We start from the raw sequence: 27,047 nt of genomic DNA, 5'->3' as shown, positions 1-27,047 counted from the left end.
CTCGGGCATGGATGTGTGTGATGTCCTTAGGTTAGTTAGGTTTAAGTAGTTCTAAGTTCTAGGGGACTGATGACCACAGCAGTTGAGTCCGATAGCGCTCAGAGCCATTTGAACCATTTTTTTGTATCAATACTGATGCTGTGATTGCTAGTATGGGACAATGGAGGGTTGCGTGACTCAGCGATACAGATGGCCGTACCGTAGGTACAACCACAACGGAGGGGTATCTGTTGAGAGGCCAGACAAACATGTGGTTCCTGAAGAGGGGCAGCAGCCTTTTCAGTAGTTGCAGGGGCAACAGTCTGGATGATTGACTGATCTGGCCTTGCAACATTAACCAAAACGGCCTTGCTGTGCTGGTACTGCGAACGGCTGAAAGCAAGGGGAGACTACAGCCGTAATTTTTCCCGAGGACATGCAGCTTTACTGTATGATAAAATGATGATGGCATCCTCTTGGGTAAAATATTCCGGAGGTAAAATAGTCCCCCATTCGGATCTCCGGGCGGGGACTACTCAAGAGGATGTCGTTATCAGTAGAAAGAAAACTGGCGTTCTACGGATCGGACCGTGGAATGTCAGATCCCTTAATCGGGCAGGTAGGTTAGAAAATTTAAAAAGGGAAATGGATAGGTTAAAGTTAGATATAGTGGGAATTAGTGAAGTTCGGTGGCAGGAGGAACAAGACTTCTGGTCAGGTGACTATAGGCTTATAAACACAAAATCAAATAGGGGTAATGCAGGATAGGTTTAATAATGAATAGGAAAATAGGAATGCGAGTAAGCTACTACAAACAGCATAGTGAACGCATTAATGTGGCCAAGATAGATACGAAGCCCACACCTACTACAGTAGTACAAGTTTATATGCCAACTAGCTCTGCAGATGACGAAGAAATTGAAGAAATGTACGATGAAATAAAAGAAATTATTCAGATAGTGAAGGGAGACGAAAATTTAATAGTAATGGCTGACTGGAATTCGAGTGTAGGAAAAGGGAGGGAAGGGAACATAGTAGGTGATTATGGATTGGGGCTAAGAAATGAAAGAGGAAGCTGTCTGGTAGAATTTTGCACAGAGCATAACTTAATCATAGGTAACACTTGGTTCAAGAATCATAAAAGAAGGTTGTACACATGGAAGAATCCTGGAGATACTAATAGGTATCAAATAGATTATATAATGGTAAGGCAGAGATTTAGGAATCAGGTTTTAAATTGTAGGACATTTACAGGGGCAGATATGGACTCTGACCACAATCTATTGGCTATGACCTGTAGGTTAAAACTGAAGAAACTGCAAAAAGGTGGGAATTTAAGGAGATGGGACCTGGATAAACTGAGCAAACCAGAGGTTGCACAGAGTTTCAGAGAGAGCATAAGGGAGCAATTGACAGGAATGGGGGAAAGAAACACAGTAGAAGAAGAATGGGTAGCTTTGAGGGATGAAGTCGTGAAGGCAGCAGAGGATAAAGTAGGTAAAAAGAAGAGGGCTGCTAGAAATCCTTGGGTAACAGAAAAAATATTGAATTTAATTGATGAAAGGAGAAAATATAAAAATGCAGTAAATGAAGCAGGCAAAAAGGAATACAGACGTCTCAAAAATGAGATCGACAGGAAGTGCAAAATGGCTAAGCAGGGATGGCTAGAGGACAAATGTAAGGATGTAGAAGCTTATCTCACTAGGGGTAAGATAGATACTGCCTACAGGAAAATTAAAGAGACCTTTGGAGAGAAGAGAACCATGTGTATGAATATCAAGAGCTCAGATGGCAGCCCAGTTCTAAGCAAAGAAGGGAAGGCAGAAAGGTGGAAGGAGTATATAGAAGGTTTATACAAGGGCGATGTACTTGAGGACAATATTATGGAAATGGAAGAGGATGTAGATAAAGACGAAATGGGAGGTAAGATACTGCGTGAAGAGTTTGACAGAGCACTGAAAGACCTGAGTCGAAACAAGGCCCCCGGAGTAGACAACATTCCATTAGAACTACTGACGGCCTTGGGAGAGCCAGTCATGACAAAACTCTACCAGCTGGTGAGCAAGATGTATGAGACAGGCGAAATACCCTCAGACTTCAAGAAGAATATAATAATTCCAATGCCAAAGAAAGTAGGTGCTGACAGATGTGAAAATTACCGAACTATCAGTTTAATTTGTCACAGCTGCAAAATACTAATGCGAATTCTTTACAGACGAATGGAAAAACTGGTAGATGCAGACCTCGGGGAGGATCAGTTTGGATTCCGTAGAAATGTTGGAACACGTGAGGCGATACTGACCTTACGACTTATTTTAGAAGAAAGATTAAGAAAAGGCAAACCTACGTTTCTAGCATTTGTAGACTTAGAGAAAGCTTTTGACATTGTTGACTGGAATACTCTCTTTCAAATTCTAAAGGTGGCAGGGGTAAAATACAGGGAGCGAAAGGCTATTTATAATTTATACAGAAACCAGATGGCAGTCATAAGAGTCGAGGGGCATGAAAGGGAAGCAGTGGTTGGGAAAGGAGTGAGACAGGGTTGTAGCCTGTCCCCGATGTTATTCAATCTGTATATTGAGCAAGCAGTAAAGGAAACAAAAGAAAAATTTGGAGTAGCTATTAAAATTCATGGAGACGAAGTAAAAACTTTGAGGTTCGCCGATGACATTGTAGTTCTGTCAGAGACGGCAAAGGACTTGGAAGAGCAGTTGAACGGAATGGACAGTGTCTTGAAAGGAGGATATAAGATGAACATCAACAAAAGCAAAACGAGGATAATGGAATGTAGTCAAATTAAATCGGGTGATGCTGAGGGAATTAGATAAGGAAATGAGACACTTAAAGTAGTAAAGGAGTTTTGCTATTTAGGATGTAAAATAACTGATGATGGTCTAAGTAGAGAGGATATAAAATGTAGACTGGCAATGGCAAGGAAAGCGTCTCTGAAGAAGAGAAAGTTGTTAACATCGAATATAGATTTATGTATCAGGAAGTCGTTTCTGAAAGTATTTGTATGGAGTTTAGCCATGTATGGAAGTGAAACATGGACGATAAATAGTTTGGACAAGAAGAGAATAGAAGCTTTCGAAATGTGGTGCTACAGAAGAATGCTGAAGATAAGGTGGATAGATCACGTAACTAATGAGGAGGTATTGAATAGGATTGTGGAGGAGTTTGTGGTCCAACTTGACTAGAAGAAGGGATCGGATGGTAGGACATGTTCTGAGGCATCAAGGGATCACCAATTTAGTATTAGAGGGCAACGTGGAGAGTGAAAATCGTAGAGGGAGACCAAGAGATGAATACACTAAGCAGATTCAGAAGGATGTAGGTTGCAGTAGGTACTGGGAGATCAAGAAGCTTGCAGAGGACAGAGTAGCATGGAGAGCTGCATCAAACCAGTCTCAGGACTGAAGACAACAACAACAAGAACAACAACAAGCTCAAATATATTAATTTCTTGTGTTTTATTTCCTTTAATATAGCGAAATTCCAAAAATTTGAGTAAGTTTCACGAAATTTATTGAAAAACTGAATTCCGCGACTTTTGAGCGTCCCGAAACAAGTTTTCGGGACACCGGAACACAGGTATGAAAACCGGCACAATCCCGTTTTTCCGGGACGTTTAGTCACCCTAGTCTAGTGGTGTGCTACGGTACTGTGGCGAGAGGATTTTATTGTGTACCAGCAATGCAAACAGACAGAAAATGTAGTGCGTAAGTTCATGTTTTCGATGTGACAGTAAATTTTTTGAGTACCGCTCGTGAGTACAACATGGTAAAAAGAGGTTCTCGTCTCTCGTTAGACAGGCACGACTCGCAGTGACACTCTTCGAGGAAGTAGCGCCGAAAACGAACCGGCAAACGGAATGGCAGTGTTCAGAAAACCAGCTCGGAAGTTCGATTCGATGTCGCACCGTGTTGCAGCGACTGCGGAGTTCCGCAGGAAAGCGATCTGTGCCGAGAATCTGTATAAGTTATTCTGGCAACAGTCCCGAGGGTTGCGGGAGCAGGAGAAGCCGGTTCCGTAAAACGGTCAGGGGTCGGGGAGTCCCCGGTAGCGGTATTTATGGCGGCCGTTTGTCAGTGGGGCCGCGGCCCGTACAGGCAGGCAGGCAGGCGCTGCGAACCCCAGCCCCTCCACCTGGCGGGTCGCCAGCGCGGGGCTGACACGGAAGCTCCGTTCCTTCGCCCACTTGACTAAACTGCTGTCCACCATGAGCCAAGGTCAAGACAGTTGTCGTACGCACCTGCGGAGCGTATTTATGAAATACTCCAGCTTCTCATACGCGTTTCCGTGCATTGCTGGTGTTACCAGTTCGTAAGCTGCCCAGTCAGTGTGTAACACTGGCTAGAGGAATGAGAAACTCTTTTTTTTAACCCTTTCGTGAGCCATGTGAAACTTGCTTCCCACTACAATGAACTCGCTCCTAGTCCCGTGGGATTCACAGTTCCCACCTCGGTACGGTGCTGCCACCTAGTGAAGAGTATAGGGTACTACTGTCAATCGGATGATCCCCCCGTTATTGCTGTAGCTTCGTGCAGAGGCATTGTATAGCTGAGTGTTGCTCTGTAGAGGTACCTTTCAGTGCTGTTGGCGTGACATTTTGTGATTTTTTTTTTTCCCCTCAAAGCTATAGTATAAGGTAAATACTTTTGGTTTACCCAGATTTATGAAGGAAAGCGTAGAATTGGAACTAGGAGAATTCCAGTTCGAAACAAAAGGCGCCTTTTCTGCAATAAAATGGATGGATAACCATCGAATCACTTTCCTCAATTCATGACCCATGAGAAAGAGCCACAGTGAAAAGGAAAAACAACGATGGTACTAGTACAGAGTCATCTTGTCCTGAAGTTGTGGCAGAATACGACAAAATAATGGGTGGTGTCGATATGTTTGATCAATTACGAGAAAGGTATGCTATTGGCAGACGTTCTGTAAAATGGTGGCACAGAATATTTTATTTCCTCGTGGACGTTGCTGTAGGGAACAGTTTTATCCTGTGGAAAATAAGTAAAAGAGAAAGTGGACATCATGATCAGCTCACATACAGGATCCATCTAGCCAGACAATTGATCGCTGGCTTCTCATGCCAAAAAAGGCGTGGACAAAAACCTGTCTTTCTGACAAAAAGAGGTAAAGTACCTGAAGATTTTCGTCATATGGCTGTAGGGGAGCATCAACCCATTTTAGGAGAAACCTACTGGACGTGACGTCATTGTAGTACCAAAGCTGCGGAAAAGAGCACTCGCTGTGTTTGTACATATTGTCAAATACCAGTTTGCAAAGACCTATGTTTCAGAAAATTTCGTGGCAAGCAATTGTGAACAATCATTGTAACAAGAGAAGTAAATTTATCAAATAAATATGACACATATTTAAAAAGTTGTTTTTGTCATTTAACTCCAAGGAAGGGCAGTGGGAGAATACTTCCCACCCTGTTGTGTGAATTCACTTTCACAGTTGGAGCAAATTTGATATTCTGTATGATCTATATACCTTCCTGTTAACTACTATCTGCTCTCCATTCATTAAAAAACCGCTGAATAATTTTGCCCACGAAAGGGTTAAAACAGCATCCGCAGTAGGAAATGTACGGTAGTATCAAGTCGCCGTCTGCCATGGCTCATCATACGAAACCTCTCATTGTACAAGGAACGCACAGTGTTGGCGTATCATGTAAGCGGCACAATTCTGATGATAACTGGTACCCACTGGCAACTGTGGAACGGTGTCATTTTACAGCATATCTAAGCGCAGGACACAGGTTGCCGTGGTCTGAATAGAAGTTCTCCACTTACGCCTGTTCTAATCAGACACACTTGCAGATAGACATCGCGCTAAGCGGCAGGGGCTGCTCACTAAATTCCAAAATCCGGTCTTCGCCGAGGATGTAGAACGTATATTATTACGACCAACTTTCATATAGCGCAATGATCAGCAATCAAAGATAAGGGAAATTAGAGCTCGTACGGAGGCGTTCAGACAGTCGCTTTTCCCTCGCGCGATCCGCAAGTGAAACAAGACGGAACAAATCTGACTTTGGCGCGAATAGTGCCCTCCGCCACACACCGCTTAGTGGCTAGCGGATTGTATATGTAGATACGACAGAGCGCGGAGGGGCAGTGCAGAGTAACTGGACCCCCATACGGGAAGGCGGCGGTTCAGATCATCGGACGACATTCTAAGTTTACTGTTGATTTTTCCCTTATAACAAAAACAGTGTTGTAGGGATAAAGTAATATGTTCGACAATGTCCTTGTGTGCATTACGTGTTGGCACTTACGTTCAGAATCACTATTCAGACTGAATCTGCTCACATCTGAGAAAAGAGTATGCGACCCCACTCCCCGCTTATCTAGAGTCTGTGCTCTTCACACAATCAAAAACGGTGTCTCCTGTGGGCTGGTGTCAACGGACGATCACCGTGCATTCACCGTGCAACCGGGGAGCGGAGATTGCGTTCCTTGGTGTGCTATGAAATGTCGTTCCAATTGCTCCCGCTGTTTCATATGGATCCTTTCTTGCCTGTTGTACAATGGAGCGGTCGTCTGCTTCTGTAGTTGACGTGGTCGGCCACCACCGCTACGGTCGCAGGTTCGAATCCTGCCTCGGGCATGGATGTGTGTGATGCCCCTAGGTTAGTTAGGTTTAAGTAGTTCTAAGTCTAGGGGACTGATGACCACAGCAGTTGAGTCCCATAGTGCTTAGAGCCATTTTGAACCTCTCAGGGAAAGGAGAAGATATGTTATAGTCAGTTGTTTGTCTTTAAGTAACATGTAAAAATCAGTATTACGCAGGTTCTTAACAAGGTTGTAACTGCAACTTTACCATGCGTGTGTACAAGCCAGCTAACATCTTTGAAAATATTAAAAACACTTCGTGCCCCCTGCCTGTGATTCATGCACGTGGAATAGGGCTGTAAACAGCCTCCTCCGCAGCAAAACATGTAGGGGTTGCATTGGTCATTAGGAGTCTGGACGTTCGTGTAGCCTTCTAGCTGTCCAGTGATTTCTGCTAATCGCTCCTTGGGCGTGCTGACTGCGATGTGTACATGCATGCCTGTTTGACGAAAATGTCGTTGAACGCACGACCATTATTGGCTTAATGTTTTTTATCCTGTTCAGATTACGGACCTGATGAACATGTTGAGGATTCAGTGCCTCGAATAACTCGGTACGTCTCGCTGAATATCAGTGCTGCATCTAGATCACGGGGTCCAGGGTTCGATTCCCGGCCAGGGTGGGTATTTTCTCCGCCCGGGACTGGGTGTTTGTGCAGTCCTCATCATTTCATTATCATTATGGAAAATGGCGAAGCTGGACATTGGAAAGACTGAGAATTTGTACGAGCGCTCATAATCAAGCCGTTGAACACCCCACAGACGAAAATAATAATAATACACAAATACAGGCATTCGAACATTCTTGCATAGACCGCCAAATAACCAACAAGTCGAAACAACAATAAAAACTATCAACACAATCATACACAGCAAAATAAATGAAAACACAACTATGGAAGAGTTACAACTACTGGTTTATATACGAGCACTCACTACACTAAATATTCACACTAGGCAGAGATCAGAACCAACCAACACACAGAAGAAACCCACAAAACCGGCATGGCAACACAGGCTGCAGATCGGAATAGAAAAACTGAGAAAAGACATTGGACAGCTAACACAATTTATAAGACATCAAATGTCAGAAAAAAAACCGAAAAAGGTTAGGTAAAATCTCACAACAAGAAGCGATAGAGCAATTAGATGAAAAGAAGCAGAAATACAAGAATTGGCCAAACGACTTAGAAGATACAAAAAAAGTGAAAATAGAAGGAAACAAAACCAAACATTCAACACAAACCAAAAGAAATTTTACCAGACAATAGATAACACACACATTAAAATAGACAATCCACCAAACATAACAGACATGGAACACTTCTGGAGCAACATGTGGTCAAACCTGGTAAAGCGTAACAGGCATGCACTGTGGATAGAAGCAGAAACAGACACATACAATGTGATACCACAAATGCCTGAAGTGATAATTTTGCAACATGAAGTCACCAAAGCAATTAACTCTGCTCACAATTGGAAAGACCCTGGAAAAGATAAAATAGCAAATTTCTGGCTACAGAAATTCACCTCAACGTATTCACATCCAACTAAATTATTTAAGTTACATTGCAGACCCATACACATTCCCTGATACACTTACACATGGAATAACTTATATGAAACCTAAAGATGAAGCACACACAGCAAACCCAGCTAAATACCGCCCCATAACATGCCTACCAACAATATACAAAATATTAACTTCAGTCATTACACAGAAATTAATGACATACAACACAGAACAAAATTATAAATGAAGAACAAAAAGGCTGTTGCAAAGGAGCACGAGGATGTAAAGAGCCAGTGTTAATATATGCAGAGATGACATATCAAGCTAAAACTAAACAAAGGTCTCTACACTACGCATACATTGATTACCAAACAGCTTTTGATAGTGTACCCCACTCATGGTTACTACAAATATTGGAAATATACAAAGTAGATCCTAAATTGATACAGTTCCTAAATATAGTAATGAAAAATTGGAAAACCACACTTAATATCCAAACAAATTCAAATAATATCACATCACAGCCAATACAGATTAAACGTGGAATATACCAAGGAGACTCATTAAATCCTTTCTGGTTCTGCCTTGCTCCGAACCCATTATCCAACATGCTAAATAATACAAATTATGAATACAATATTACTGGAACATACCCACACAAAATCACACATTTGCTATACATGGATGATCTAAAACTACTGGCAGCAACAAATCAACAACTCAGCCAATTACTAAAGATAACAGAAGTATTCAACAATGATATAAATATGGCTTTTGGAACAGACAAATGTAAGAAAAATAGCATAGTCAAGGGCAAACACACTAAACAAGACGATTACGTATTGGATAACCACAGCGACTGCATAGAAGCGATGGAAAAAACAGATGTCTATAAATATCTAGGATACAGACAAAAAATAGGAATAGATAATACCTTTATTAAAGAACTAAAAGAAAAATATAGACAAAGACTAACAAAAACACTGAAAACGGAATTGACAGCAAGAAACAAACCAAAAGCTATAAATACTTATGCTATACCAATATTGACCTACTCATTTGGAGTAGTGAAATGGAGTAACACAGACCTAGAAGCACTCATTACACTTACACGATCACAATGCTACAAATATAGAATACATCACATACATTCAGCAACAGAAAGATTCACATTAAGCAGAAAGGAAGGAGGAAGGGGATTTATCGACATAAAAAAACCTACATTATAGACAGGTAGACAATTTAAGAAAATTCTTTCTAGAACGAGCAGAAACTAGCAAAATACACAAAGCAATCACTCATATAAGTACATCGGCTACACCACTGCAATTTCATAACCACTTCTACAACCCTTTAGATCACATAACATCAACAGATACGAAGAAAGTAAATTGGGAAAAGAAAACACTAGATGGCAAGCACCCGTATCATCTAATACAGCCACACATAGATGAAGACGCATCCAACACATTGCTAAGAAAAGGCAATATATACAGTGAGACGGAAGGATTCATGATTGCAATACAGGATCAAACAATAAACACCAGATATTACAGCAAGCATATTATTAAAGATCCTAATACCACAACAGATAAATTCAGACTTTGCAAACAACAAATAGAAACAGTAGATCACATCACAAGCGGATGTACAATACTAGCAAATACAGAATACCCCAGAAGACATGACAATGTAGCAAAAATAATACATCGACAGCTTGCCTTGCAACATAAACTTATAAAACAACACGTTCCCACATACAAGTATGCACCACAAAATGTACTGGAGAATGATGAATACAAATTATACTGGAACAGAACCATTATAACAGATAAAACAACACCACATAACAAACCTGACATCATACTCACCAATAACAAGAAGAAATTAACACAACTAATCGAAATATCCATACCCAATACAAGAAATATACAAAAGAAACAGGAGAAAAAATTGAAAAATACATCCAACTGGCTGAGGAAGCCAAGGTCATGTGGCATCAGGATAAAGTTGACATTATACCTATTATACTATCAACTACAGGAGTCATACCACACAATATCCACCAGTACATCAATGCAATACAGCTACATCCAAACTTATATATACAACTACAGAAATCCGTAATTATTGATACATGTTCAATTACCCGAAAGTTCCTAAATGCAATAGAACATATACCGTACAGTTAAAAGGAAGTCACGCTTGATCAAGGTCCGCGTCACTTTCTACTTCTGACCAGACATAATGTCTGAGATAAGAAAGAAATAATAATAATAATAATAATAATAATAATAATAATAATAATAATAATAATAATAATAATAATAATAATCTTCTGAATACAAAATTCCACATTCTCTTCCCAGACTATCAGATTAAGGTTTCCTCAAAGAAGTGGTGAAATTTCGTGTCGAAGAAGTTGAAGAGACTGAATTAGCTGCACACTATAGCTCTGATGGTAAAAAAGTATATTTCTTTTTAAAAATCCGATTAGATCCAGTTGGATCACGCAAAGCTTCTTGATTCTTTTTCCTTTTTCCCCACACTGTTCTCATTTTTCCTGCATGGGATCTCTCCCTTTCTTCGTTCTCTGACTTAACTTCCCATGTGTCAACTTTTTGCTTAAAATACCTTTGTGTCCAAAATAGGCGAATAATTTATCTGAGGTTTTTGTAGGTCCTTTTTGACCTCCCGTATCCAGCGTATAGTTTTAAGTCCTATGTATGTAAGAATTTGTGTGTGCAAGTCTTGTTGTCCTTGTGTTTATGTAAGAATTTTTGTGTGTAACTCTTGTTTTGGGAAGCCTAGAGGCACGCCCATAAATTTTGATCGGCTTTTTCTAATGTCGGCTGTAGGGTTGGACAATTTCTCAGCTGTTTGATGAGATTGTAGTCTATAACGCCCTTGTGTTTGCTTTTGCTCTAGTATCTTTCTGGTGATTTTATGTTCTTCCTTTAATAAGTTTTATGTGGACTGTCGGGGTTTCTCCGGCATACAGCACTTCAGGTTTTAATACTGTTTTATAGTGCCTAATTTTAGTGTTTGTGGACAAACATGTTTTTATTGTACATCCTGTAGGGTTTTGGGTGGCGATGAATTCAGACTTTAGGAAAGATATTTGCAGACTAACTTTCTTTACCCATTGTTTAAGGGTTTCATTCTGTTCGATTGCTGTTATCTCATAATATGCCAGTAAGGCTAAGTCGTCAGCAAAAGCTAAACATGAAATTCTGATGTCATAAACATGAAATTCTGATGTCATCCTTGACTCACCCCATCTCCATAGGTTCCCAGCAGTTTTATTATTCAGTTCCTTGTCCCATCCGCGGATGACCTGGTTCAGCACAAGGTTGAATAGGGGAGGAGACAGACCATCACCTTGTCGGACACGTTTTGATCAGGAAGGGCTCGGATATTTCACCTGTGAATTTCACCTTGGAGGTAGTATCAGTCGACGTTTCTCTGATGACGCTAAGGGTTTTTGGATCTAACACTTAACTCTTCAAGGATATCAATAAGTGCTTGTCGGTCAACGTCGTCGTATGCCTTTTTAAAGTCAACAAACGTGCAAATTAATAGACTGTCTCTCACTGCTTTGTATTTTAGCACGGTCTTCAGATTGAAAATTTGTTCTGTGCAGGATCTACTGGCGCGAAAGCCACCTTGGTATTCACCAATTTTATTTTCCAATTGCTCTGGTGCTCTCTGATGAAGACAGGCTGATAGAACTTTGTATGCGACCTGAAGTAGGGATATGCCTCGATAATTATTTACATCGGATTTGTCTCCTTTTTTGTGTAATGGATGAATAAGCGCACATTTCAATTCCTGGCGTAATTTTTCTGTCTCCCAAATATCTGCTATGATTTGGGTTAACTCTGTGAGAGAATTTGGTCCAAGAGCTTTCAGTAGCTCAGCAGGAATCCCAGCTTCCTCAGATTTTCTGCTGTTTTTAATTTAATTAATGCGTTTGTGAATTTCTTCTTCTGTTGGTGAGGATGATTCAGGGTACGTGTAAGTAGGCCTCAAAAGTGGTTCCTGACAATTATGGAGTGTTGAAAAATGTGCTAGTTCCCTACAGTTTTTCTGGTTAGTGAGTGTAAGTTTTCCTCCAGATTTCTTGAAACATAAATTTTATGGGCTGTATCCGCGAATGTTTTCTGCAAAAGTTCTGTAAAAATCTTGTGTATTGTAGTTGCGAAAGTTTCTTCGATTAAGTTCAGTTGGTTTTTCAGGAATTTCCTGTTAGTCTGCTTAATGATTTTCGGCTTTTGTTTCCTAGTTTCATAAAAGTATTGAAGATTTTACGGTGTTATTTTTCTGTTGTAGTTAAGAAAAGCCTTTTTTCCGTTTTTCCAAAGCTTTATCACACTCAGCAAGCCACCATGGATGTCTTGTGTTTTTCTTCAGTGGGTCTAAACTTTAGCATTCTCCTGCCTGGACAATTTCCAGGTCTTATCCAAGCTTAGTTTCTTTGATTCTTCTGATGTCAAATTTCTGCTGGTGCACTTTCTTGCCTTGCTCTACCTTTGGGGTGAATTTCATTTTTATCCGTGTTAGATAGTGGTCTGAATCTATGTTTGCACCTCTACGGACTTCTATGTCATGAACTCCCTTCTGTAGAGGATACGAGATGGCAGCATAATCAATCTGATATTCACAGAGTTCTTTTATCGGCAATCTCCAGGTCTTTTGTTTTTGGGGATTCTTCCTCAGTGACGTTGACATGATTTTAAGGTTGTTTTGTTGGCATATTTCGATTTTTCCGTTTTGTTGGTAAATTATTGGGCGGGATATTTTCCTTCAGTTTTCCAGTATTGTTTTTCTTTGCCTATCTGAGCATTGAAATCACCCAATAAGATTGTGATGTCCTGCTTTGGAATTTTAGGCATTAATTTTCAGGATCAGTCCGGAATTTCTCCACAGTCTGTGGATCCTTTCTGTTACCAATGTTGATAGGGGGCTTCAACATCAGTGAAGGTATGTTTCTTGTTAGCGTACTGCGTGCGCATTGTCATAAGGCGGTTGCTTATGCGACACCGTCTCTTATGGAGCTTGTTATATACGTTTTTTTTGTTTTACAGTTAAAAATGCTGTAATTTCCGTAATCTATTGTGGCTTCATCTGTGAATCGTGTTTCTTGAAGGGCTAAAATCTGAATTTTTTTGTCGGTCTAGCTCCTGTACCATATTATGTAATTTTCCCGGTTGGATTAGTGTGTTGATGTTAAATGTGCCTATATAAATGATAGTTTTGGTGGAAGTCTACCAGAGAACTCCGACTTTCTCTATGTTCGTGACTGCTCAAGTCCCCCAGACTCCGAGAACCCGGTTGCCACCCGTTGGCGGGTGGATTGAGTACCACCTGGGGTAACATTGTTATTACTTTCACGAATCATGGTTGCTTATAATTGTTTGTACAGTGTTCGCTCTGGGTTATTAGAATCAGTGATTGTCAGTTCCTGGAGCAATTATTGCAGTCGCAGTCTCTAACATGGGGAACAAACGCTGACCCGAAGGCCGTCCATTAAGGGTTGAGACGCGTCTGGGTCTGCTGTCTTAGCTTTTATATTAACTGTAAAAGCAGGGCCGCCAGGTCCGCCGTACTGATGATCTCCATCTCCGTCTTCACAGACGTTGAGGTATATATACGAACTAAACTGGGAAAAAGTATCTGTCAACAAATTAAAGAATTCTGTTTTAAAAGGAATTTATTCTGATATTTTATTAGATTTTGATTTCCTTAGCAGCTCACTGTTGACAAAAGACTTATGTGGAGCTCGTAATTTTTATGTTAACAGTTGTATAAATGAAGCTACTTAGAAAAAGGCTTTGAATGCTATAATAAAGCACATATATATACTTCTTTGTTACTTTTAAGAATCAAAGCAGCTTAAATTAGTAGTTTCTGAAGTTTTTTCCCCTCCTTATCTTTCAAGAGTAATCCTGAATGTTGTTTCTATTTCAGGCAATAGCTCTCACCCACTCAATTTCTTTATTTCGCCACAGAATTATTTGTATGAATAATGATTGTTTTATATTTGTACGAAGATTTATACGAATTCTTGTGACATGAAAATTGAAATTGTTTACCACGATAAGAGACTGTGTCATCTTGTCACCTTGGCTGTGTTCGAAGCAGTACCGCTATATTCCGTTTGTAGATGTCAAAGGCACAAGGCCTGAATATTGAAAAGGATTTTTTTAATAAAGGTAGCTCACCAGCCCAAGACTCACTGAGGTCTCTTGACCGGAATGATGAAGTTGTGAGAAACAGGAAACTGTTAGTCTCTGGTCCTCATTTGGTCAGAACTTTTTAAAATCAAATATAACTTCGAAAACTTTTCGTTGAGCGCTTGGACGCCGAAGAAAATTAATGCGTCTTTTGAAAAGTGTGGACCCAAGGATGTAAACATAATAAGATTACAGATTAAGCTGTTCAAAATCCGGAGCGTGCTGTGTGATTGAATAGCTGGACAATCAAGAAAAGCTGTTTTCTTTTTTAAAAAAGACGATTGTTTTTAATTTTATACCGAATGAAAATTCAGTCCGTTAAATCGAGCTGTAAGTTTCATGATAGTTTAAATAATGCCTCCATTCCATTACTATAAGCGCTTTCGCAGTAATCGAAGTATGTTTCGCAAGACTCCAGATGCTGCAGCGGGCGATTCTGGTATATTTGGCGCCTGCTGACTTCATAAGCGTGGCAAGACATTTCGGTGCGCACCGAAGTACTTGAAGGAACAAATCGTCGTTTCTTTCTTTCTTGTTGGAGCGTGTTCGTGGCATTGCGAAGTTTGCCAGACATTGTTACTCGAAGGCATTCGCCTTCTATTTTTGAAAGCGCTGGTATGTTTTTTTCCGTTATGTAACTGCGAGGCCTGTTAGCACACGGGCGCGACGCATTTAGATTTCTTAATAGCGCGCATTCTTCGTGAGGCGGCAGCCAGGAGCTGAGGCAATATTGTCATTGTGGCAGGCACCTGCTGTCATAACGCATAGCCCAAAGGAATTTAAGTGAGTCGCTCCGTCAGAGTAGTCGAAGCATCACACAGAAGGGATCGGCAGAAGCCGAAAGGGCCCCAGGGAAGTGTTAGGACCTCTGCTGGTCACGTGTACATTAATGACCTTACGGACAATGTTAATAGCAACCGCAGACTTGTTGCAAATGATGCAGTTATCTATGACGAAGTACTGTCTGAAAGAAGCTTAAATATACAGTCAGATCTTGATAAGGTTTCAGAGTGGTGCTAAGATAGGCAACTTGATTTAAATGTTCAGAAATGTAGACTGGTGCGCTTCACAAAGCGAAAAAATCGTAGTATCTTACGATTATAACGTCAGTGAGTCACAGTTCGAATCGGCCAACTCACACAAATAACTGGGTGTAACACTTTGTGGAGATATGAAAAGAAGCGATCCCTTAGGCTTGGTCGGGGGTGAAGCAGGTGGTAGACTTCGGTTCATGGCTAGAATAATAGGACAGTGCAGTCAGTCTGCAAAGGAGATTGCTTAGATTGCTTACAGATCGCTCGTGCGATTCGTCCTAGAATATTGCTCAAGCTTGTGGGACCCGTACGAAATGGGACTGGCAGAGGATATTCAACGCTTACAGAGAAGGGCAGTGCGAACGCTCACAGGTTTGCTTGATCCATGGTGAAATGTCATGGAAATACTCAAGGAACTGAACTTGAAGAATCTTGAAGATAGGCATAAACTAACCCCAGAAAGCCTGCTTCCAAAGTTTCAAGAACCCGCTTTAAATGATTACCCTAGGGAGATACGAAAACCACCTACATATTGCTCCCATCGATATTGTAAGGACAATATAAGATTAATTACAGCAGCAACAGAGGCATTCATTCATTCGTTCAATCAATCCATTCTTCCAGCGCTTCATATGTGAATAACTGGCACAGTAGGCTGTGCAGTATGCCTTGCACCTCACAGTGATTTGCAGATTATAGGCATAGATGCGTGTGAATGGCCTTCATTGGCCAGATCCATACAGGCTGTAACTCACAAGGAACACTAATAATGTACTTGTTTAACGAATGTCTGCCTATTTACGTATTTTACTCACAGAAGACCGATATGAATTTTATATGGGTAACTGACGAAAATGAAGCCTTTCTTAGCAAGGCATTTACTGCGACTGGGCATAATGCTGATATCCCCAAGTAATCCCATTGACAGTCATCGGTTTAAAACAACAGTTTAATAACGCATAAAACTGTTGCAGCAAGAAGCTAAAACATAAAATTGCAGCAGCGCTTCTTCAGTAACAGTTGTACACTGAAGAGCCAAAGGAACCGGTACACGTGCCTAGTATGGTGCACGGCTCCCTCGAGCACGCAGAAGTGCCGCTACACGACTGATGTCTGAAGTAGTGCTGGAAGGAACTGACACCATGAATCCTGCACGGCTGTCCACAAATCCGTAAAGAGTACCAGGGGGTGGAGATCTCTTCTCAACAGCGCGCTGCAAGGCATCCCAGATATGCTCAATCATGTTCATGTCTGGAGAGTTTTGTGACCAGTCGGAGTGTTTAAACTCCGAACAGTGTTTCTGGAACAACTCTGAACCAATTCTGTTCGCGTGGGATGTCGCATTGACCTGCTCGAATTGCCCACATCCGTCCGCTCGATACAATTTGAAACGAGACTCGTCAAACCAGGCAACATGTTTCCAGACATCATCAGTCCTCTGTCGGTGTTGACAGTCCCAGACAAGGCTTAAAGCTTTGTTTCGTGTAGTCATCGAGGGTACACGAGTGGGCCTTAGGCTCCGAAAGCCCAAATCGATGATGTTTCGTTGAATGGTTCGCACGCTGACACATTTTGATGGCCCAGCGTTGAAATCTGCAGCAATTTGCGGAAGGGTTGCACTTCTGTGATGTCCAGCGATTCTCTTCAGTCGTCCTTGGCCCCGTTCTTGCAGGATCTTTTTTCCGGTCATAGCGCTGTCGGAGACTTGATGTTTCACCGGATTCCCGATATTCATGTGATATCGCTACCTCGGAGATGATGTGTCCCATTGCTCGTGCGCTGACTATAACACCACGTTCAAACTCACTCACATCTTGACATCCTGTATTTGTAGCAGCAGTAACCGATCTAATAACTGCGCGAATGCTTGCTGTCGTATGAGTACGAGGGGCGTTTGAAAAGTCCGAGAGATGGCACTACCGACGCGTATCGACGTTATGTTTAGTTAGTAGCATCTTTGGAAAAAAACGCTCACCAAGTTCCAGCCATATTGGTCTATTTCTTTGTGTTTGGCATTCGTGTGAATCAAGGAAGTGATTGTCGAAAAATGAACGAAAAAAAATTTTGTGTGGTGATTAAACATCCCTTTATGAAAGGCAACACGCCTCAGGAGACTAAAGAGGAGGTTGATAAACATTATGGTGACTCTGCACCTTCGATTAGAACAGTTTATACGTGGTTTCAAAATTGTCGGAGTGGCCATATGGGCACAAGTGATGCTGACCGTTCTGGTCACCCTGTGGAGGTTACGACTCCAAAAGTCATTGATAAAATCCGTGATATGGTGATGGATGACAGAAGAGTTAAGTTGCGTGAGATTGCTAGTGCTGTGGGCATGTCGAATGAACGGGTACGTAATACTTTGCATAAACATTTGGACATGATAAAGCTATCCGCAAGATGGATTCAGCGATTGCTCACGCTTGGCCAAAAACGGTATCGTGTGAAGTGCTGCAAGGATGGTTTGCTGCTGTTCAGGAATAATCTGTAGGACTTGTCGCTGTGGATGAAACATGGATACATTACTATAGTCCTGAGACCGAACAAAAATGTAAACAATGGGTTACCAAAGGAGAATCTGCACTAAAAAAGGCGAAGACCATTCCTTCGGCCGGGAAGGTTATGGCGACTGTCTTTTTGGCATCTGGAAAAGGGTAAAACTATTGCAGGTGGAATATTATTCATCGTTATTCGACCGTTTGAAAACCGAGCAGCAAGAAAAACGCCGGAGATTGGACCGCAAGAAGACCTTTTCCATCACGACAATGCACCAGCACACACCTCAGCACTTGTGATCGCAAAATTAAAGGAAATAGGATTCCAACTCGTTTCACATCCCCCGCTGTTCTCCAGACTTGGCTTTTTCGGTTACTATTTGTTCCCCAATTTGAAGAAATGGCTGGCGGGACAAACATTTTATTCAAACGAGGTGGTGATTGCAGCAACTAATAGTTATTTTTCAGACTTGGACAATTCCTATTATTCGCAAGGGATCAGCAAATTAGAACAGCGTTGGACGAAGTGTATAAGTGTAAAAGGAGACTGTTGAAAAATAAAAAAGGTGTACCCCAAACACGTACCTTCTCACCAACAGTCGTGTTTCAAAACAACCGAATAATGTCCAAATGTTCGTAACACGGTCGTAAGAAGTATCCATTGGGTTAAGTGTTGTCGGAAGCCATAACGAGTCTTACGATTTCTGTAGCCAGTGTACAGGGCCCTTTCATTGGAGGTGACTTGTTATTCCCTCCCCAATCTCTTTACCACAAAATCTGTACTAGTATCCGTTGATGAATAAGGCACTGATCCAACCTACAGTGAGGACATGCTCATACACAGAAATGCCTGAGCTACAATTAGACTTCATCTGAATAATTAGAAATTCAGGATTGAAAAGAAGACTCTTTTGGTCAGTATAATTCTCAGCAGCAACAGAGTAAGAAAATTGTACAAATCAGTTATGAAGTCATTGATAAGTTTTGGACAAGGTGCCATTGAAAAGAACTATTGCATGGATCGCAGTAGCACTAAAGATGAGAGGAATATTACCTCGAGTGGTTTTGGTAAACTAAATGGAGTGTCTCTCGTGTATCTAAAACTGAAGTTTAAAGTAAGTTACATATAGCGCCTTTATGAGGTGTTGATAACACAGGTCTTTTCTTGGTACCAGTTTCGGTGGAAACGATCTTCCGACAACCTTTATACCTACAGAAGTGCCTGGTAAGCATTTCGATTATCGGCTGATGGCAAATAAAGATTTGTTTTATCAGCAGCTCGTAATGGTACTAAATATGATTCTCTTTAAATATTTCACAGCTGTGGGGCACCATCCGCGCAGAATATGTCCGGAAGTTTGCAGTCAATTTATTCACCAGTTTTTATTTATGGTCGTAAGACATTTCAGCAAGATAGGAATTACTAGGAGACACAAAAAGATAAACAGTGGCTTCAGGGGAACGTTCTGTATTGGAAGACGTAGTTGTGACAGTAGTGAAAGTTGAGTGGTCTTGAGCGGAACGTGTAGCCCATTGGTGCCAGGTGGAGCGGGCAAGTTGTTCGCTACACGTTAGCCTGCAGGACATAAGAGGAGACAGCCACAGTAGCCTACTGAAAGGTGTGTAGACGGACATGAAGAGACGTGCAGGAGCAACATGACCGAAGTGCGTGATGAAATCTAAAGATGAGGAGTTTATCAAACACATCAGTTGCCTAGTTGCAGCAGGCAGTTTTTCTAAGTGCGCATCTCTTTACTGCGTTGAACGGCACCCAAAACTTTATACTTTCTCCGCGCTCTCTGCCTTTGTTTGCCGTGTCTTTGGGTGGCATTCGTAATGCATTGTGATAAGCGTTGTCGTTTGTGACAGCGCTCAGTGAAGCCGTCAGCGGCGTTTTACTGCCGATGGAGTAGCGTTCCTGCAGCACTTCCCTGGCACGGTTTTGCAACGCTTTAGTGCCTGGCCGCCTAACGCAACAGTCGCCGGAAAAAGTCTTCCACGAACGGAGGCCGTCGCTCCTTTCCTGATCTTCGTGCAAACCAAATAAATGCTAAAAATGTTGGAGAGAGCATCAGTTAACCCCTGTCGTAGACTAGAATGTCAGAATCTGTCCCGTGTTCTGGCTCTGTTCCAAACTGGCTGTTATAGTCCAGTTACTTTTAACTAGGCGGCGTATAACTAGACTGTGAAAATGGCGTCGATAACGTAGACGAGGACAGCTAGTACCTGCTGAAACGCAGTAAGCGTAAAAGCATGTAATCAGCGGATAGCCAAAAATAATAGAGTTTTAAATTAATGGAAATATGTTTCCACGTGAGAAGAGTCGCCCGGAATTTTAGCAGTACAAAAACCGTCCGTAATCGTCTACTCTATAAATGAAACGCCTGGTTAAATCTGCAGGACAGAGCAGGTAGTTGCAATTGAGGAAAGGGGCCAAAAATGAGCGGCCGTCACACTCCAAGACATAAATTTATTTAGTTGCCCAGACATTACAGCACAAATTTCCGAGCTTAACTATCGATTGAATATCTCACACAATATTATGGCTTAAGGGCACAACCTCTTTTTTTAAAAATGGCTGAAGGCCCATGATTTAAAACCCAACTAAAAGCATACAAATTCAAGCCATCTGCTATGAGCTATTAAAATACACAAATAAGAAAAGGCAGTACAGCCAGCGGCTCTCAGAAGTTTCCGTGGGTCGGTCTGCACTTCAAATATTAACGTTCACTTAGGGGAGACAGGTAGTCGGCCCAACTATATCCGATCCTCCGGCAACCCAAGCAAGAGACAGTAAACGGACCCACCGACGAGACGACTTGCTTTCCACCCGACCAATACTCAAGTAAATCCAATGCCAAAAAGTAAAAGGCATAGCCGCCCACAACCAAGTATGCATAACCTGTCAAAACTACACACACGTGTCGGACAACGACAACACGGTGAGGAAAGGACGCTGCCTGAATTTTACGTCAGTGGCCAGGGCAGGTAACCGGAACGCTAACGGCCATAAAGCAGAAAATTCCGCTTACATTTAAGCATCGGTCTAGTCAGTTGCATAATAACTCTGGTGTCTCAATCTTTCGCATTAAATCATTTTAATTCTAACCTCGTGGCTGGGATTTTGTGCCGGTGTAAAGGCAGCGCGGATGACGGACTGCTGTGTTGCCCTAAGGGCTGACACACACACACACACACACACACACACACACACACACACACACACACACACAGCCTGCTGCTATTTCCGTTGCACACGTGCCGTTGGCTCACACGCGGGAATGCTGTAATTTCCGATACATTCCTCTAGAAATTTAAGTTAGCCAGTTTACCAATTCCGTAACCGTTAACAAGTGTCAGGGTTACAAACTGCATAACATTCAGGGGCAAGTAGCGTGTGTAGCACGTATGCGTGCAATTTTTTCTAAAAGTATAGTGACCGCTATTCTGATTCTGCGTATTGTTAAGTTCTCTGAAGTCGAAAAATTACGAGGAGCGGCCAGCATTAAAATTAGTTTCGTGAGATATTGTCACACAGCCTCTTGTCACTGTTGAAGGAGGTCTCTGTAGAGCGCTTACAAATCAGCTTCAGCATTTGCCGTATTCTGACAGGTATTTATTGATAGCTGAATTGACTCGAACTTGAGACATTAGGATAATTTTGCTCATCGATCTTCGCTTGCGGACTGTGCACTGCTTGGGAAGTACTTCGCCGAATGAAAGCATTTGTCAGTGGCTGAAGCTGTCTGTCGTGGACACTGATAGATTTCAGGGAAAACCATTTATCTGGACAGTCCGTGCCACTGTTAGTTGCCTTCTGCGTAGCGGAGAAATGTGAGAGGCCTCTTTTGCTTTAGTCTTTTCATTCAAACAAAGATAGCACTAGACATTTACATGCATTGCTGACAAACTACGCTCAATGGCTACGTTTGCCTACCGGACATAGTACATATTTCCCCCACTCTTCCGCCCACTGCTAGGAAAACTCTTGCGGCAGATGAGGCTGCTGTGCGGAGAGATTGACGGTCACGTGGATCGCACGGTGTACACATTCATGCATGCGCAGTTGAGAGTTCTATTGGAATGACTTGTCTGAAACACATTCAGCGAACTTATAAATATCTCACTGTTCGTTTGATACCACGTAGGAGGGAAAAAGTTGTTTTATGTTGTTAAGAAAACTGGCGTTCTACGGATCGGAGCGTGGAATGTCAGATACCTTAATCGGGCAGGTAGGTTAGAAAATTTAAAAATGGAAATGGATAGGTTAAAGTTAGATATAGTGGGAATTAGTGAAGTTCGGTGGCAGGAGGAACAAGACTTCTGGTCAGATGACTACAGGGTTATAAACACAAAATCAAATAGGGGTAATGCAGGAGTAGGTGTAATAATGAATAGGAAAATAGGAATGCGGGTAAGCTACTACAAACAGCATAGTGAACGCATTATTGTGGCCAAGATAGGTACGAAGCCCACATCTGCTACAGTAGTACAAGTTTATATGCCAACTAGCTCTGCAGATGATGAAGAAATTGAAGAAATGTACGATGAATTATTCAGATAGTGAAGGGAGACGAAAATTTAATAGTAATGGGTGACTGGAATTCGAGTGTAGGAAAAGGGAGAGAAGGAAACATAGGTGAATATGGATTGGGGCTAAGAAATGAAAGAGGAAGCCGCCTAGTAGAATTTTGCACAGAGCACAACTTAATCATAGCTAACACTTGGTTTAAAATCATGAAAGAAGGTTGTATACGTGGAAGAACCCTGGAGATACTAAAAGGTATCAGATAGATTATATAATGGTAAGACAGAGATTTAGGAACCAGGTTTTAAGTTGTAAGACATTTCCAGGGGCAGATGTGGACTCTGACCACAATCTATTGGTTATGACCTGTAGATTAAAACTGAAGAAACTGCAAAAATGTGGGAAATTAAGGAGATGGGACCTGGATAAACTGAAAGAACCAGAGGTTGTACAGAGTTTCAGAGAGAGCATAAGGGGACAATTGACAGGAATAGGGGAAAGAAATACAGTAGAAGAAGAAAGGGTAGCTCTGAGGGATGAAGTAGTGAAGGCAGCAGAGGATAAAGTAGGTAAAAAGAAGAGGGCTGCTAGAAATCCTTGGGTAACAGAAGAAATATTGAATTTAATTGATGAAAGGAGAAAATATAAAAATGCAGGCAAAAAGGAATACAAACGTCTCAAAAATGAGATCGACAGGAAGTGCAAAATGGCTAAACAGGGATGGCTAGAGGACAAATGTAAGGATGTAGAAGCTTATCTCACTAGGGGTAAGATAGATACTGCCTACAGGAAAATTAAAGAGACCTTTGGAGAGAAGAGAACCATGTGTATGAATATCAAGAGCTCAGATGGCAGCCCAGTTCTAAGCAAAGAAGGGAAGGCAGAAAGGTGGAAGGAGTATATAGAAGGTTTATACAAGGGCGATGTACTTGAGGACAATATTATGGAAATGGAAGAGGATGTAGATAAAGACGAAATGGGAGGTAAGATACTGCGTGAAGAGTTTGACAGAGCACTGAAAGACCTGAGTCGAAACAAGGCCCCCGGAGTAGACAACATTCCATTAGAACTACTGACGGCCTTGGGAGAACCAGTCCTGACAAAACTCTACCATCTGGTGAGCAAGATGTATGAGACAGGCGAAATACCCTCAGACTTCAAGAAGAATATAATAATTCCAATGCCAAAGAAAGCAGGTGCTGACAGATGTGAAAATTACCGAACTATCAGTTTAATAAGCCACGGCTGCAAAATACTAACGCGAATTCTTTACAGACGAATGGAAAAACTGGTAGATGCAGACCTCGGGGAGGATCAGTTTGGATTCCGTCGAAATGTTGGAACACGTGAGGCAATATTGACCTTACGACTTACCTTAGAAGAAAGATTAAGGAAAGGCAAACCTACGTTTCTAGCATTTGTAGACTTAGAGAAAGCTTTTGACAATGTTGACTGGAATACTCTTTTTCAAATTCTAAATGTGGCAGGGGTAAAATACAGGGAGCGAAAGGCTATTTATAATTTGTACAGAAACCAGATGGCAGTCATAAGAGTCGAGGGGCATGAAAGGGAAGCAGTGGTTGGGAAGGGAGTGAGACACGGTTGTAGCCTCTCCCCGATGTTATTCAATCTGTATATTGAGCAAGCAGTAAAGGAAACAAAAGAAAAATTTGGAGTAGGTATTAAAATTCATGGAGACGAAGTAAAAACTTTGAGGTTCGCCGATGACATTGTAATTCTGTCAGAGACGGCAAAGGACTTTGAAGAGCAGTTGAACGGAATGGACAGTGTCTTGAAAGGAGGGTATAAGATGAATATCAACAAAAGCAAAACGAGGATAATGGAATGTAGTCAAATTAAATCGGGTGATGCTGAGGGAATTAGATTAGGAAATGAGACACTTAAAGTAGTAAAGGAGTTTTGCTATTTAGGATGTAAAATAACTGATGATGGTCTAAGTAGAGAGGATATAAAATGTAGACTGGCAATGGCAAGGAAAGAGTCTCTGAAGAAGAGAAAGTTGTTAACATCGAATATAGATTTATGTATCAGGAAGTCGTTTCTGAAAGTATTTGTTTGGAGTGTAGCCATGTATGGAAGTGAAACATGGACGATAAATAGTTTGGCCAAGAAGAGAATAGAAGCTTTCGAAATGTGGTGCTACAGAAGAATACTGAAGATAAGGTGGATAGATCACGTAACTAATGAGGAGGTATTGAATAGGATTGGGGAGAAGAGAAGTTTGTGGCACAACTTGACTAGAAGAAGGGATCGGTTGGTAGGACATGTTTTGAGGCATCAAGGGATCACAAATTTAGCGTTGGAGGGCAGCGTGGAGGGTAAAAATCGTAGAGGGAGACCGAGAGATGAGTACACTAAGCAGATTCAGAAGGATGTAGGTTGCAGTAGGTACTGGGAGATGAAGAAGCTTGGACAGGATAGAGTAGCATGGAGAGCTGCATCAAACCAGTCTCAGGACTGAAGACCACAACAACAACACTGTTTTTTATGATCTAGACACAACAGGCATGCGTAACTTCATTACGGAACTACCCTCAATTATGATGACCATAATGGGGTGGGCAAAGTGGTGAGACTGGTTTCTGAAATCAATCTTAAAAATTAAAACGCTTTTTTCTTGATATGTATTATTAGTTAAGCTTAAACTGTAACAGATAGCTCTACGGGGCAGGTACATGCAATTTTTGCACATGAGCGTCAAAGGGCCCGGCTAGAGTTTTATTTCGGACTACTTGAGAACTAACAGCAGGCCAGTAGGAAGCTAGACTGCAACTGTGGCTCTCCGTAACACACGTTAAGGATGTCTCCGTGCTGATGCGGATGTAGACAAGAAAAGCTGTATGACCACCGGCAGATTCACGTGTGTCGCTTGAAGATGTGATAGAATCTTTAGAAGGTGAGCCATGTGAGAGCGGAAAAACATAATCAAGTTATGCTCGTCAAATAAGACTGCAGTTCTAATAGAGCGTCAGATGACGGCCATTGGCGTAACTCGTTATTAGGTTCTACACAAATGAACTTTCTTACTTTCTATTACCATCTAATGGTTTAACGTGATGGTTAAATATTTGATTATTATGCAGCGTTTTTAATTTCTTGTAATTGTATTATAATTTATTATCTGAATATCTTTCTTATTATTTTCAGTAATGCCTACTCATCATCTTTATCTCTTCTTCGTTGTACCTTCTTCTTAGTGTTTACGTTGAACAGAGAAAGCTGTATTCCAGTAAAATTTGCGTGTGATGTGAACCTCTTCTATGGCTGTTTTCAAGTAACAAATAGATAAATAAAAATGCGGAAGGGAACCCAGCTAGGTGGCGCAGTGATTAGCACTCTGGTCTCACATTCGGGAAGGCGACGGTTAAAACCCGCCTCTGGCCATCCTGATTTACGTTTTCCTTGATTTTCCTAGAATCGCTTCAGGCAAATGCTGGAATGGTTCCTTTGAAGGGACACAGCCGACTTCCTTCTTCATCCTTCCCTAATCCGATAGGACCGGTGAACTCCTTGTTTGGTCCCCTCTCTCGAATCAACGCAGGGAACTGAACGCTCCCAGTAAGAGAAAAGAGTTAAGAGACTTGTTTGAATCAGAAAGCTCGGCCGGTGTGGCCGAGCGATTCTAGGCGCTTCAGTCTGGAACCGGGCGACCGCTACGGTCGCAGGTTCGAATCCTGCCTCGGGCATGGATGTGTGTGGTGTACTTAGGTTAGTTAGGTTTAAGTAATTCTAAGTTCTAGGGGACTGAGACCTCAGATGTTAAGTCCCATTGTGCTCAGAGCCATTTGAATCAGAAGGGACGAAATGCACCTCCGAAAATATTCCTGAATTACGTGCGCTGTTGTGTGACAAACGAACTTCCGTTAGCCGAAGTTGCCTTCCTTCAGGGAGGCATAAAATTTTTAGTGTCGTAAGTCTCCGAGAGCTGAACGGAAAATGAATGGCGCGCTAGGGGAAGCAGTAGCGAATCATCGGGCCGTGGGGACGTCCCTGGCCGCCGGCGAATGAATTCGGCCTTGCCCGTGTATCCCGTAATTGGGCGGACGTTGGCGAGGGGGGTCTTGGGTCTGCCGAGCGGCCGGTGCCCCGTGCGGCCACAGCTGCCGTCTCTGCGAGGGAGCCGTGTGTGTATGTGGCGGTGGGCGCACAGGCGCAGCGGCGGACGCTGCAGCCGTTCTGGACTTCAGAGACTCGAACGAAAGCTATCAAGCCACATAATGGTCGCGACATTGCTGATCATACTTCATTGTTGAAGACGTTTAAAATGTCGTACATCGGCAGCAATGCAGCATCGATACTGATGGGTCACGGTCGCCGTTGGAATCGGTACAGAGCCAGTCACAAATCGCCTCTATTGTGTCATTTAGCGTACGAGGCTTTCCGGCGCAGGCGGCGTCCCTCACAGTTCCCGCCACAGAAAGAAGTCTAAGGGCGTTAGATAGACAGATCTGGTTGGAAACTCAACTCTTCCTTGGCGCCTAGCTATCTCTCAACGAATGGTTCATCCGGGAATAGCCGCGCGCCACAATGGCAATACGACGGTACACTGTCTTGTTATCTCGGTTTAGTTGGTGAACGGCTGGTGTAATAACATGGTGAATTCCTTTAAACCTGAC

The 27,047-nt window shown here is 42.0% G+C and overlaps 1 protein-coding gene across 3 annotated transcripts in view; it reads left to right on the top strand.

Annotated features, from left to right (window-relative positions):
• Positions 1-27,047, top strand: part of LOC126329352 (phosphofurin acidic cluster sorting protein 2) — a 668,535-nt gene that overhangs the window by 212,244 nt on the left and 429,244 nt on the right. The gene's annotated exons all lie outside the window — the stretch shown is intronic.

The sequence above is a fragment of the Schistocerca gregaria genome, chromosome 1 (assembly GCF_023897955.1).
Source record: "Schistocerca gregaria isolate iqSchGreg1 chromosome 1, iqSchGreg1.2, whole genome shotgun sequence".
NCBI classification, from domain to species: Eukaryota; Metazoa; Arthropoda; class Insecta; order Orthoptera; family Acrididae; genus Schistocerca; species Schistocerca gregaria.
Note: the sequence above shows the minus strand (reverse complement) of the source record. Positions and strands in the feature narration are given on the sequence as shown.